This window comes from Anticarsia gemmatalis, chromosome 12, assembly GCF_050436995.1.
Source record: "Anticarsia gemmatalis isolate Benzon Research Colony breed Stoneville strain chromosome 12, ilAntGemm2 primary, whole genome shotgun sequence".
Taxonomy (NCBI): domain Eukaryota; kingdom Metazoa; phylum Arthropoda; class Insecta; order Lepidoptera; family Erebidae; genus Anticarsia; species Anticarsia gemmatalis.
The window spans coordinates 1112412-1128382 of record NC_134756.1 but is presented as its reverse complement, the minus strand read 5'-3'; the positions used below and the strand labels follow the sequence as shown (position 1 = coordinate 1128382).

The window sequence follows — 15971 nt, the reverse complement described above, 5'->3', positions numbered from 1 at the left end:
GTTTTTCATAAGATGGATTTTTTTCACAGTTCACTTCTACTGGCAAATGTTTTAGTTGGAAGTATCGCAGTTAGTAAACACTTCAGCAATTTTCAAATCACAAAACCTTATATTTCACAAACACACACAACACAAAATGTAATAATTTTAATCGTATCAACAATATTTCTATCAACTACAATTTACCGATAGACTAAACATGAACAGAAACCTACGTATTAACGTGTAACGCTATGAACCGACTAACTCAGTCCAACCACCCAATACCTATCAGCACTGAAATGTGGTTTATAGAATTACAATTTGATTGCGTTGGGTACGTGTTTGTGCTTACGTAGATTTATTGCATAGGTTCGTAGATATCTGTAGCACAATTTTCTACTATAGGAACCATCGAATATCGAGAGATTGACATTTTTAAATGCTACTGCCAAAATAGTTTCTACAACGCCCGCTAGAGGCGCTGAACCAATTGTCATACAACTTTTTTTCGATCTAGCCGGTTGTCGGTAGTCGATAGTGGTAGAGAATAATGGTGCTGGATGCTGAGCTAGTACTTGAAATAGCATACACACGTGTTTTTTTATTAACTTTATGGTTTCTTCGATGAAAATCGTGTTCCTACATAAATAACTATTTTGTAAATAGTTATACGGTTACATTGCGTTTTGGAAGTAACTTAGATTAGTCTATTGAGGTGTTGTTTTTAATGTAGGAGAAACCGGAAAGCCTTTTTTTTACTAAGTGAAATTATCAGCATCATTTTTATGTACAGTTAACTTAACAATACTAAAAAGAGAAAATATCCCTGAAACCGTCATTGCCTTAATTTTCTTTAACTTTAAGGTAATTAAACTTATATTTTCCCTAAATACATAAATACACAAAAATAATCCACACTTCCACATAACTCCGTATACTCGTAATCTTTCCTATCACTTTCTCAACTTTACAAACTCATGAGTCATACACAAAGATCTGTATCTCAAGCTGCACTTATCTCGGAGAATATCTAGTTATTTATGAGAACTAAGAGCTAGTTTTAACGCGTTGTTACTTTAACTTATAGCTGAGGTTTTATAAAGTTCACTGCTTTGTTTGGATTAAAACGTGGTGAGGTAAAAGGCAATGTTTTAGTAAAATAGTTCGTAATAGTAAGTGAAGGAAAAGTTGCCGTTTGTTTTTTAAAGGCAAATCCCTCATTAGACATTACGCTTGAATCCCTAGGACTATAAAACAAATATTGGATATAAAGACTTTTTCTTTTCTTTTTTTTACCCTTTACTGTCCCACTGCAGGGCAAGGGTGTCCTCCCCAATAAAGGGGAGGGGTTAGCCCTTAAGTCCACCACGCTGGCCTAGTGCGGGTTGGGGACTTTGCATGCCCTCAATAAATGTATTAAACATTTTTTCGGCATGCAAGGATTCCTCACGATATTTTCCTTCACCGTTAGAGCAAGTGATAATTATTTCTAATACACACATAACTTCGGAAAGTAATTGGTAATTGGTGTGTTGCCTCGGATTCGAGCCTGCGACTACCAGCGTGGGAGGTGCCAACTTAAACCACACGGCTGTCACTGCTCACAATCATGCATTACCTAAATATTTTTACACAAAATTTAATCACTACGGATATTTCAGTTCAAATCTTCTTTCATGCTTACGTTTATTTGTAATTGCTACGCAGATCAATGGCAAAAGGAATAATTGATGAATATGATGTTACAAGTTTGTTGGATATGTCGCTTTGACGCGGTTTGTACTTAATTATTAGTGGCGGTTCAAAGCCTAGTAATTCTGTATGGATTATGATCTCCTGTGATGATTCAAATTATTAAAATTTGTTATTTTTGTCCGTTGTTTCCACAAGAATAGGTTTGTTCTTGAAAGAAAGTTGTGTTTTTCAAGGAAACCTATTTTGTACCGTTTTTATTACCAGCTTTTAGCTCGTAATCAAAACACTGGTTAAACAATAAACAGATGTAATGAAAACAGTCTGCTGTAATAAATAAACAAAAGACAATAATAAACATAAGTCAACTTTCATACGAAAACTTTTACCCCTCTAGCGGATTCCGCACTAACTACTTTTTGATTTGAAACGTCAAACGGTCGCTAGTGGATTGTACCGACGCGACAGTAGAAAATAGCACTACTGAAGTTTCAAACATTTCATACAGTCATTTTTGCGAAGCAACTATTTGAGCTACTACATTGTCAGCCCACATTTTAAATTACATCATAACTTTACAAAGTGAATTCGGTACATAAACTTATTACTACGTATTTTCTGGTTGAGCTTTCAAACAGAAACGATTCTACCTCCGCGAACGTTTAAAATTTCATCCCCTTTGTACAAATAAAGTTATTTTATTACTGAGGACAAAGTAGTCAGTGTTTTATTGGGGTGCATTCGTACACAATGTATAAACTACCTGGAGTATAAATTTTACTCTTACTGTTAATATAGTAAACGTAAAATTTTGTGATAGTTGATGGAACTTTGCTACTATTTCACACAAAAAACACTAAAACAATTTAAAGCATAGTACTGCAATTTCCTATCGACTATCGACAATCGACTAGCTACCAATAATTGTTACTTATTGTACAATAATGTGATCAACCCCTAGCGAGCCTTAGGAACTTATTTTTGAGACCTTTTTTATGTCAAAATCTCGGTACTTAATTGCACAGAATGAAGATAGTTGCGCTGCTGGATTGATTCAGGACAGGTGTTTCCTTCATTAAAATTATTTCAGACATGGCAAGTAGGAACGAGTATTCATTTAATTTATTATCAATAAAGTGTTCATAAATTAGAAGTAACTAAAAATCAAGTGGGGTAGGCAGCGATAACATTCTAGGACAAACTATTTACCAATTGCTTGGTAGATTTTGAAACTACCTAATCCCATATAAGCGACTACATAAAGACTACTTAGCAACAGGTATAAAAAGGCGCTTATAACCACATTAACTTAGTTTCTGAGCGTAAACGTGTGTAAAAGTTTGTTTAACTGAGAACCAAAGGATTGAAAAGGTAAAGAAAATAAGAATATCCGATCGAATACGATTATCTTGACATTGAGTTTCTTAGAAAGGCCTTTGTAAAAAGCGTTAACATGGCAAGTACTAAGCTTGTGTGTCACCTAAAAACACCGATTTGTTAGATAAAAAAAATATTAGCAGCGGGTAAACACTTCTACTCTGTTACAACTTGAAATATGCCTATAATATCAAAGATATACGTTAAAAAACTAATCAAATAAGACTTTGTACTTGATATGTTAAGTTTATAGATAGACTCAGAATAAAACAGGTTTAAACCTTAGTTGTTTTTTGTAGCTATTATAAATTAGTAATTGTTGTTATTCTCTGTTGAATTGATAAATAAATCAAAAAAATATATACACATATATAGCAAATAGTGGCAAATGAATATAAATATTAATATCAAACCAAAATTAATGTGTATCAACTGGTATTGCTTTTGAAACTCAAAAATCGATTCAACGCGTGTAAATAAATTGTTTTACTATGTGTTGTCGAACGAGAGTCACAAAACGCATAACTCTTCCCTTCACTCATAAAAACCTTTACATCTCTCAAAACAATTTGACAAAGCGCATCAAAACCCGCCGTGTCATCGATAAGGGTTGAACCCCCTACAAAAGAGGGGGGATGGGTTAAGTGATTGATGTATTCAAGCTATTGTCTATTGTGGTTTATGAAAAATTATCATGGGGTTATTGATTTTCACTCGTGTAAAGGAAAGGGTTTTAGATGTATGCGAAAAATTGGATGGGTATTGTGTTAGTTTTGAGGATGATGTGTATTGTACTCTTATTGAGGCTGCTTATAGATACTAGTGCCATCGAATCAGAATTTAGAGGTTCATATTTCAAATTGTACTTAAAAACACTTATTTTGGTTTACCCATAGAGAGTACTAAACTTCGTCATAGACATTATCACACTAAATCTTGTCTTATAATAAATTTATTAACGCCTAACTTTGCAATTTATGGTATGGCTATTGAATTACCTAATGTCATACTAGTTCAAGCCCTGCGAAGGTTTTTAACATGCCTTTAATATTACTTAACATCTGTGGTAATAATTGACAATTAACGAGGCCGACTTTCAACTTACACTACCGAAATAATATTGTTACAAAAAGTCACTGTATTTATTTCCACATTATAATTACATAGTACAATGATATAAAAGTCCTCCGGGTACATAACATGTTATATTTCAGTCCGTACTCTCAGATAATGTCGTTCACCTCGACATTTCAGTTATATTAACATTTAAAACTTATTAAATGAGTTTCGGGCTTGTAGCACACATATCAAATCGAACCTCAAACTTATAGGTTTTTTTGTATACTTTATGTACTTATGTACATAGTTGCATAATGCCACGCCTTTTATAAACAGACGTGTCCGTGGAGGACTATAAAACCCATGTTTAGAGTAAATCAATGTTAGTTCCATGCGTGTGGTGAGCCTATGGCCATAAACTCACCACTTTACTAATCTGCGGGTTACTATTAAAAAATATTCAAAAATTAATTAGGAATGACTAATAGCACTTTGCCCTATCCAGGTACCGAACCCGAGGCCTCACGATCAGCAGGTGATTACACCAACCGCACAACAGAGTAAGTTAAATATATAAAAGTATCATCATGATTTTATTAATTACTTAACACATACTACCCGAGGCGTTAACCAATTTTCTATTTTGTGTTTATATGTCTTGCTAGATATCTTAGTAGCAAATCACCTGTCCGTAATTGTAACAGAATTATCAAGCTTCGTCGGCCGTCAGGCATCAACTAGCAGTTATTGAATCATAAGCGTGTTATAGATGTCAAGTCGATGTGTGAGCTGTAACTGACCTTAAATGAATTAGACATTAACCCAATGTAATCAGTGTAAGGAACGACAATACTATACCTTACTCAGGCCGTTACAAACGTGCATACTACGTCATAATCAAAAGAATCATAGGAATGTGTAGATGCGAGCGAGAGACTACGATAAAATTACATGACCTACCCCCAGTTTCTGTGTACATTTAGCGGTAGTTTATCTATTCAATGCGTTTTTTTAGATGAGTTTTGACAGTATAGAATAGATAAACTACCTCTTAATGTACCTCAGAAACCGGGGGTTAGTTTCCACGTTTCAAATGGCCCGATTATAGCGATGATGTGTGCTACGAGCTTTAAGTCTCGCAGCCAATTAGTAGTTAGTTTCATATATTAAAGTTTAAATACCAGTGATTATAATTTTCGCTACGGTTCCGTTATTGTGTTTGAAACTATTTCCCGGATAATTAGATTAGAGTCATAGTTGGATTGTTTAAATATTTTATAATAGTTTAATGTATGAAATTAATTATAATAGTTTAATGTATGAATGTTATTTTAAGTGTACCTTTTCTACTGCTGCCTTGGTAGCGTGTGTGTCTGCCAAACATGTGCTTCAGTTCGATATCCGGGTCGGTAAAAAAATTTGGATATTATTAATTACTAAAGTTAATATATTTTACACAATCAGTTAAGGTCTATTAAAAAATACTTCAAAAAAGCTAACACTGTTTTTATATTTTTTAATTTATTTCTGACCTAAGCTTTTAACGAAGAAACTCAATTATACCAATAATTACATTATTATCATAATATTAGTACACAGGGAATATTTTCTACGAAATTCCATAAATTAAGAAAAAAGGTGCTTTTTCTGAAAATCCAAATTACACGCAACGCCGACCGTTGATGAAGATATAAGGCCGGGTGCTCACTAGCGGTGTGGCAGGCCAAGAGATTTTTAAATTATGGATTAGTATACAATACACCAAAATTGCATGGGTCTACTACTAACTACTAACTAGTCCCATTGAGTTGTCCTGCCACACTGGATGATCCAGTCCTATTACCCCATGATTTCTGCAACGGGACAACTGGTACCTAAACTGTGTCAGATGTCCCACTACGTGACAACTTGGTAAAAATAGTGCCGAGACAACTCAACGGAACTACGGGATGGACCCAATATTATCCATGATAACACCTTTTGTTCTTTTTTTCGTCAGCAAAATGCATTACAGCATGTCCCGCTCCAGGGAGGAAGCGGGGGTCTGTCGGCCTCTCCCACCAGCTAGGCGTTCCGGGTTTTAAATTTGGGCATACCGACTAAAAACCTGACGGTGTTCCTTCAACAGTCACCATAAAGTGACCAGGACGCGATACCTCCAATTGGATACTCCGCATCTCAGCCGATCCATGATATCACCTATAAAATCTTAAACTAAGCGGTGATAAGCCTACGCACGACTGAGACGTGTCAGCATCTACCAGATTTTTTTCAGTAAATTTTTGCATCAAGAAAATGCTGACATTGACAGCCTCCGTGTTTCTTGCAAGCAGAGTGTTTTTTGCATATTGTAGCAGGACATTTCGTCTTTATTACGACTATCACAGCATAGTTACAATCAGTGTGTTTGCAGTGCAGTATATTTGTAAACATGTAGGGATGCCTAAGAATCCCGTGCGACTAGTGAGTCCCAAGCCTAACCTCCACCTTTATTTCTACTTCAACTTTTTATAGATTCAGTGTTTTTTAATTTATTTGCCAAAGGAGAGGTGTGTCAAAGTTGTAATTTTACTAATAAATGTTATCTGAAAGGTAGAAATTCTATCCTGACAATTTATTTCGGCTTGTATAGAATTTGTATTTTAATGAATAGAGCGTTAAGTCGTGTATTTTCGTTTGAAGAAAAAAATCTGCTATTACGAGTATGTTGGCTTTGAACGTAAATATTATTTCATTCGAGCAGTTGCTTTAAATTAGAAAACAGATTTTTTTTTCAATCAGACTTGTAGTTCCAAAGCTGTTAGTATATGTTTAGTATTAACAGCATTTTAGACTAAATGATTATTATTGTCATTTAACCATTTTTTTTTACTAATTTAGTCCTAACCCTGTAATCTATTTTTGTTCTGTCGTTTAGTTTTGAAAGCTAACAACATATTCAATTGATAGAAAAATAAATTAATACACGAACTACAATATACCATACTGCATAATCGACTAACGTAATTTAATAAAGAGATCAAAGTTAAGATACAAATAGTCTATGTTTTATTTGTTGAGTAAGTTTGTTAAAGATATCGTTATCAATAGTAACGAAATAATCGCAAACTTTAAGTTTCAAGCCGTTCTTTGATGTAGATAGTTATTTGTTAAACTTCTTGAAATAGTTGTAAGGGACTCTATTCAATACACTGAGTAAGATAGAGTAACTGATGGGTAAAATATTATTCTAGTAAATAAATTGAATGTGAATGAAACAAAGGAAGTTTGTAAGGATTGTATCAAGTGGCGTTCTCTGGTCTCTACATACCACTATGGGAAGAATGTAAAGAAATAAACTTAACCCATTAATGTCCCACTGCTAGGCAAGGATCTCCTCCCGGAAAGAGGGAGAGGTGAGGTCTTAAAACATTGTTACTTGAAAAATAATATTTTTTCTTGTATCCAAGTTAGGCCATAGCAGTAATAGAACTCGATTCCTTGCGATCAGCAGTTATTTACACTACCATCCACACAATAGAAGCAGTTAAATTTTTTTCGATTATATTAAAAAAGATTTTTTGACTAGCAAACTTCTATAATAAACCTTGAGTTGTGCACTTTGATAAAATGAGATGGTAAACATGAAACCATAACTACTGGAATATTTTTATTACAAAAGGCAATTAAGGTACTTCAACTACTTTGAGAAACCTGTGTATAATGTGTACAAGTACTTTTAGAGCCCTTCGTAACAGGATTCATTACACGAGCAAAGAACTACTTCTAACTAGTTTCAGGTTGTTTCTCAACAATATTGTGTTCCTAAGACTGTGGATCTAAACATTTATATTTAAAACCATTTATCATAATTTACCACGGACTACAAATTGTTGGTGTGCCTGACTCTAAGGCTATTTACTGTTTATAGAATCGTTAACTTTGTTATAATTTAATAATCACCTAATGAGTAAGTTCCTTTCCTTTAAATATTGAAATCTATACTAATATTATAAAGCTAAAGAGTTAGTTTGTTTGTTTGTTTGTTTGTTTGAACGCGCTAATCTCAGGAACTACTGATCCGATTTGAAAAATTCTTTCAGTGTTAGATAGCCCATATATTGAGGAAGGCTTTAGGCTATATATCATCACGCTACGGCCAATAGGAGCGGAGTAGCAACGAGAAATGTTACAAAAACGGGGAAAATTATGACGCATTCTCTCTTATGTGACGCAAGCGAAGTTGCGCGGGTCAGCTAGTATTTAGATATAGAGTAATTAAATTATGCATAAACGCCATGGATCTCCGTTCATAATAGCTGTGACTATCAGATACTATATCGACAGTTTGGGAATTACTGCTCTAAACGATATCAATTACTTGTTATTTTCATATACTCATAAACTTTTCCCCAAAAAACTAATACATTTACCAAGTAATATATAACAAATATTTATCAAGAGATACATTATTTCGCGATACAGATATCTTTATATTTTATTCGTACAATGGCGGCCGAAAAAAATGGCGACGATAATTTATTTTCCTCTTCCGTTTTTTATTAAACAGGCTTGCGGAAAATATTGGTTTCTGTTCAGTGAGTGACAGTGGGTGCTTTGTGTTTTTGTTTTGTTTTGGGGAAATCACTGTTTTTTTATTTATAAGGCCTTTAATACAGGATCATTATTGATTTTTTATGACATATAAGAAACATTATTCTTATATCTCATAAAAAATCAGTAACATTATATTTATCGAACCTAATCCTAAAATAAACGATGTAAGCTTATTCAGACGCAGTGAAACAGTACAATAGACTCTTTTTTCGGACCATATTTAAAATAATTCCTCAAAAATGCTATCAAAAATATTTAAGCCATGATATTTATTTTCACATTTCGTCGTCCCATTCAAAATGCTGACTAAACTTCACAAATCAAGAACAATCCTCATATTTTTTATCCATTTCAATACATTGATTCTTAAGTCTTTTCTTTAAATGTAGTATTCCAAGAAAAATTAAGACATAAAACATATTTTAAAACTCCACTCGTAAGAGGTACTCAAAGTTGAACACTCAGACCACTCTCAGTATTACTAATATATCAAAAGATTGAAAAGCTCTAACAGTTTCAGTTCTTTGCAAATCATTTTCTAAAGAAAGTGTTTTCATAAGTCATGTTTGTAAACAGTGAATACGTCTTTTAGGTACAAAATAACAATTTGTCAAATTCCCTAGACTAGTGACAGTAAAGACTATTCCATTTGTATTATTATACATACACACACACAAAATATTCACGCCTTTTCCCCATAAGTATATTGAATCCTTTCAAACTTTTCTATAAATATTTTTTAATAAATTGTGACATTGGAATTAATATGTAGTTTAGTATTGTGTGCTTTGGTTATCAAAAAAGGTGTCACAGTTTTCCACAGTACATAGTAAAAAATACTACATAGAGATTTTGAAACCTTTCTTATAGAAAAAACAAAGTTGTGAACGAAACGAATCTAATCTATGAAACCCTAAATTGATTGTTCAAACATAGTAACCCTATATTATTATGATATTTATTAAAAGCTCGTTCTGTTGATCTCTAACTCATTTTAAGGATATAGTTTTTGAAACTTATTGATGGATGTTAAGTTCAAACAATAAACAACGTATGAATAAACTGCATTTTTTTTTATAAGAGTATTAAACTTAGTTCTCTAAATAATAAAAGTAAAGTGACTAAGCTTATGCTGCACACTTTTAACTCCAACACAAGTTAACATAAATGAGAATAGATCGAATAGAATTTATGATATCCGCTTTACCGACCACATTTCTCTTGTCATGTTTAGCCAAAACACGACATCTATAAAGCTAGCCGAACAATTTTGTCCCGCAATACACTACAGCCTAATAATCCATAATGGTGTTGTGTATTCATGAAATTTATTCGAATTATTTGGTTCACTGGTTTCATGTAAATACGGACAAACATTCGCTATGCGTAAAACATAGAACTTCCATTTCGTACCTACGAATGAAATTGTGCTTTATTATTTGAGAATTGTGGTCGAGATTTCATTGAATTTGAGGTGAGAAGTACATAATATAATAGGAAGTTTTGAATATTTTCAATTATCTATGTTTGAAAGACACGATAGTTATCGTGTCTTATCTAGGTGTTGTGAAGAAATTCAGGATTATAATGTTACTATTTAATTAATAGTATAATAAGCTTCTTAGTCACATGAGTATCAATTTAAAGTCGTATACTTATACTATTTCAAACGATTCATCAATTTAAAAAGATTTTTTCTCGTTGTCTTCGTCAAATATTTTTATATTTTTGGCAATGAAAAAGTATGTTATATTTACATAATGGAAATGTTTTAACATTTTTTTCTACCAAAAACTGTCAGCCTTTACCAATACAAGAGCCTAACGCGAAAAAAACAAAAATACAAACGCAAAATGTTGAAGTACCCTCAAAATAAAGTACCTTGTTAGATTTACGTAACAAACAGGAAAACGGTGAAATATTCAGGAATTAGTCAAAGAATTTCCGCGACATTCAAGTTAAATAACAACGTAGATAATTATGAACTCCTTTAAGGAAATATGAAACACATATTTATTAAAGAAATCTTGGTATTAAAAGATAATATTTTTTTAAGAAATTGATTACTTATTTGGAGGAATTCAGTTGATCGACGCAGACAGAGCATTATATATTAGAAAATAATATGTTCTTCACTTTAAACAGGCTTGTATTTAGAAGCTGAGTTACTGTTTGGAAGATTACTATTTTGTCAAAATTTTGCTGTGAACAGCTCTCTTAGGACTTAACTAGTTTTAAGCTTGCCTTCAATTCATGCAGTTCTAAAAATTCTTGCCGTAAAAGTATGATCAATGTCAATCGTTTATGCTTTTAAGGTGTAGATTGAGTACAGCTGAGGAATAAATTGCAAAAATTGCAAATTCCTTTTAAAGCTACTAGATGCAATCTATTGATACATTATAAAAGTTTTGTAAACCCTCTAAACCCATTATTATGTCCTCACTGATACGTATTACACATTCGTATGCATCCCCCCTCTCACAAAAATATCAGTATAATTGATTGTACTATTATTGTAGCAGGGTCGCACTGTTTTCTCAAGGGCTTCATCCTCATGGAAAATATTTGTCTCGCTGAGATAATATAACACGAGTTATTGTTATAACCAAAACATGTTATTTTGTGCAACTGTTTTTGTATCTAAATTGGTAAAACATGCCTGTACCATTCTTAGGCAGAATAGTATTACTTTGTATCCAAGCTGCCCGAAGGCCTTCGACGTGGCTTGACGACTATTATCTTAATTGAAAACCACCGGGACCGACTATTTACGTGCCCTCCGAAGCACTACGACGCTTAGTTCAAATGCCACTGTGCGGTCACCCATCTATGGAATGACCACACCAAGGTTTGCTTTACCTATAGATCGTTTACTCACCGGTGAGCGCAACTGGCTACGGGCGCCTCGAGTTTGTATTTTCAAACATTTTATTTACTTATCCCAGGTAGGGACTTTATAAAGTGCCGTTCTTTAGTCTCTACCTACCCTCAAAGAAAAAGGCGTGATTTTACATTATTATATTTATGAGTATTGCTTAGATACGGTAACTAAGTTATACATTAAAATATTTTATATTTCTTTTCAGGAAACTGTAGTAGGAACTGTAGGAAGTAAAATCATAACCGTCTCATACATTTTCCGGAGTATCAAAAGTTTGATACTTTTAAGCGGATATTACCCTGTTACGAATTTGACTGCAGTGAAAGCAAATCTACTTAGTCTATGTTTTGAATTTGAGATATAAATGAAGACTTAGTAAGTAATTTTGACCAGTGAAGAAACATTATATAAAACATATTCATTAATTCATGGGCCCGTATTCATCAATTTCGGATGATTAAGATGACGTCAGTTACAATTCCTGAACTCTGGTTCACATATCATATATTATTATGTACATAATATCTATCCTACTTAAAACATATAACAGTATATTAAATAGTAAGTAGTATATAAATATTTTAGAAAATATCGCAAGTAAAACCAAAGGCACAAACTAAATCCAACCCCATCCTTCAATTCCTTAAATACCCCTTATCATAGAAACATTACTAGTTTCAGTGTCGTTGTTAAACCCCAACTTGCCCTATTACAACCCTTCCAAACTAATTCCAAAACGGAATTATTATTTAAACCAATTTTAAACTAAACTTGAGGTTGAATCTGTGTTTTATTGTTATAGAAAATTATGATTGTTTTACACGAATTCGAAATCAATAGTAATTATAATAATGGATGACCTTGAAGTTTCAGTGTCTTTGGGTTTTAGGTCATTTCTAGGTCGGGGTTAGTGCTATAAGGTTTACGTTTTCTATTTGAAAACAAAACGCGTGAAGAGAGGAAGGTCGAGCAATGGGTTGAAAGTGCACGTGATGACGAAAATGTGCTTTTTTCGAAAAACTATTACTACTATTATTTTAACGCTAAGCAAGGTAACGCATCTCAACAATTATTATTATTCTTGGAAAATACTTGCAACACAACCCAGATAATGAAAAATTATAAGCATGTTATAATGATAAATACAGCAGCATAACAATATTTTTATTCTAAGAAAAAATATTATCTCAACGGGTCAACTCCGTATTTAAGTAAATAGACTGCATTATTTTAAAAACAAATTACCAAGCTTATATAAAAAATCCACACAAAGTACAACATTATTCTAGCATTAATAAAGCTGTTAAAATATATGAATTCAAAAATTGTTTGAGAAAAGCCTTTCTCGCGGTCAAAACATATTTCTCTCGGACGAAAATTCACCAAACAAATTATATTCATTTTGATGAAAAATATTAGGGTTGTAAAAAATTGCTACACGTGTAAGGGTTAAAAAGCTGAAGGGGCTGATGTGCCAAATTTGTGGTGGACTGGTCACAAATTCACAATAAATATTTAATTGCATAGAAATACAACAGTTCTCCTTTAGAATCGAAGAAAATTAATGTTTTTGTGACTTAAAAAAAATGTGATTACAATCATTTGGATTTTTATATGAACATCTTAAAAAAACTAATATATATCTAAAACTATTTCATTACTTTTAAAATGTGCCCCTCATTTTGGTCTCCACATTTGGGATCATCAAAACTACAATAGACGCAATGAAATTTACAAACAGAAAAACTGAGTTACTTTTAGCTTACGTATTTCTTCCTAAAAATAAATTTATAGGCAATTTCTGCCTCACAGAAACTGACGATTGAGCACATACAAAACCCCCAAATTACACTCATCACAAGCCAAAATTCAACCCCAATTTGTACCCCACATCTCGACTATCTGCAGCCATTGTCAGTTATTATCAAACACATATTTCTCCACCGGTTGTAATATTTCACAGGTACGGAGTAACAAATTCTATGTGATTTATCCCAAGCCCAGATTACACGGTAGCCGAACGCTTTCACTGGCATTAAGCTGTCAAATGGCTTAGATAAACGTGTGTATTATTTTATCATACTAATATTATCTACAAACATAACCGCTGTTTATATTAACTCCAAAAAGACTCTATGCCTCTATGGCACAGTCGGTAGTGTATTCAACTGTCAGCAGTCGAATACACTAAGTACCTACCTACCTACTATAGGATCAGTCCTGAGGTCTTGGGTTCGACAAAGTACTATTGGTATTTTCTAATTTAAATTACAATCGTTTTCTGAAGCAGCTTAGAGTTTGATACCGTGCACAGTAAAAGGCTGTATGCTCGGCTGTTATATGGGAGTAACATCGTTAAAGGCTAAACGTATTTCACACACCTCTGCCTAAACCTTTGCGTATACCAGGCTTGATATTACATGTAAATTGCCTATACAAAAGTTAAAGTAATAAAAAAAATAATTTAGATATAGAAATAGGTCAGAATAAAACCCATACTCAAAAGCTTTTCTCATAAACGAATTTTCTTTTTTTAGTATAAGTGGTCCTCCTGTATAAAATACTCGGGTTGACACTCAAAGTGTGGAGGTCAAAGTATTTATAAAATATATGCCACCCATATTATACTCAGATAGCCACTTAATCTAGCCAGGGCTATAGTGGATAATCTTGTCCGTTAATGTACAATTACTATTGCTTAATCGACATTTTGAGTGACTGGACTCTCATTCTGGATCTTCATTTCACTACATCGCTTAACAAGATCAAAAAACCTTTCAATATTAATTTACTTAACAGTTCAGACAAGTAATACTTTTAGTGAATAAGTAGTTCTTGAATAAACATAGGTTCCAAAAATATGCTCACCCTGACCCAAAAATCTAGACTATGCTAATACTGAATTTCATTCAAGCTTTCAGCCAATCATTGATTGCACTCTTACTAGATGAAACGTAGAGTGTAGTTTTCAGAATACAATAACTTGGTAACTATATTCATAGTTTGATAGTTTTTCTGAAGCATAAAAACGTCTATTGCCTAGATAGAATCCTGAAGTAATTTCAGAATGAAATGTTCTAATTAAATACGATACTAAATACCTACAGACAATACTAGCTAAATTTTTCAGTGCTAGTAATCTTTTTGAGAGTTAATTTTGATTGCACATAATGTATACAGAGTTTGTCAAATAGCTCAAATAAAGTTATACATGTGATAAGGCAGAAATAGACCTAAATTTCTAAACCATTAGGTTTTTAATTAGATTATACTGAAGATTATCTTACTTAAGGCCTTTTAATATCCACAAAGCTGCCACTATATTTGAAACCAAGCGTAAAGTATCATCGTTAGATCCTTGAGATACGTAATACTTTAGGGCGTGTTAATCTAAGCTTTACCTACTAAATTTTGTATAGCAACAAGTAAAATTTCTATATAATATTGTGGTAAATAGTAATAGGTATTACTAGTATATTATTTCATTCCTAACTATTTTTGTAACGTCTCATTTTCAATTTACAGTTTTATTTTTTAGTTTTTTTAATACCTACGATGAACACATATATTTTGTAAGTTTCTCTGTAATAACTCAATTTTTATACGTCCTTTATTTAATGAAAACTATAATTTCACAATTGTTCGTCAAACATTTTCTAATTTATCACTATATTTCTAATCAACAAAGCAAACAACCTCAATTTCAACCTTTTATAAAGCACAAAAACTTTTCACCCCCAAAAAATATATTTTAAATATATAAATTCAAAATACATACCCTTATATACACACACAAACTCACACACAATCACTCACAAAACTACGAACTTCGAACATTCACTCGAACTTTTGAAGCACGGTCGTTGGGCGGCGCGCCCTATCGCAACGAAAGCTGTAGCCGACTGAAGGCTGTACCGCACACACACAACTGCGCCCTCTACGCTTGCACACACACATTTTCATATTAAAAGTAAATAGACCGTAGTTTTTGAGTAAATTGTACAATGATTGGTTGTTTTAATAAAATATTTTCTGGTAGTTTTATTTTTTGCTTTCACCGTTATTAGTCTGGGAGAGGTTTTAAAGATTTTTGTGTTTTTAAAAACATTGTTTTGGCAAAGTTACATTGTTTGATTCCAATTATGATGAGCGAAATATCGACTTACGATTTCGAGTAGCTTTTAACAATTTTTAAAAATAAATACATTGTGAAATATCAGCGATTTCAGTACTAGTTAAAATAAAGGCTTTTACCAATACATATTAGGAACTAATACCAAAAACCTGACGCAGTAGAATAAAATTGTATGTTCATTATAGTATTATCTATCTAAACAGTTAGATCTATTTAGATAAGATTGGAATGCACGAGGAGGTATTGATA

The 15971-nt window shown here is 32.7% G+C and overlaps 1 protein-coding gene across 2 annotated transcripts in view; it reads right to left on the bottom strand.

Moving 5' to 3' along the window:
• LOC142977301 (dopamine D2-like receptor) overlaps nucleotides 1-15475 on the bottom strand; it is a 226195-nt gene extending 210720 nt beyond the window's left edge. For both annotated transcript variants that reach the window (XM_076121118.1, XM_076121119.1), the window contains exon 1: nucleotides 15366-15475. The gene's annotated coding sequence lies outside the window, so the exon portion shown is untranslated. The remainder of the gene's footprint in view (nucleotides 1-15365) is intronic.
• Between the last annotated feature and the right edge of the window lie 496 nt (nucleotides 15476-15971).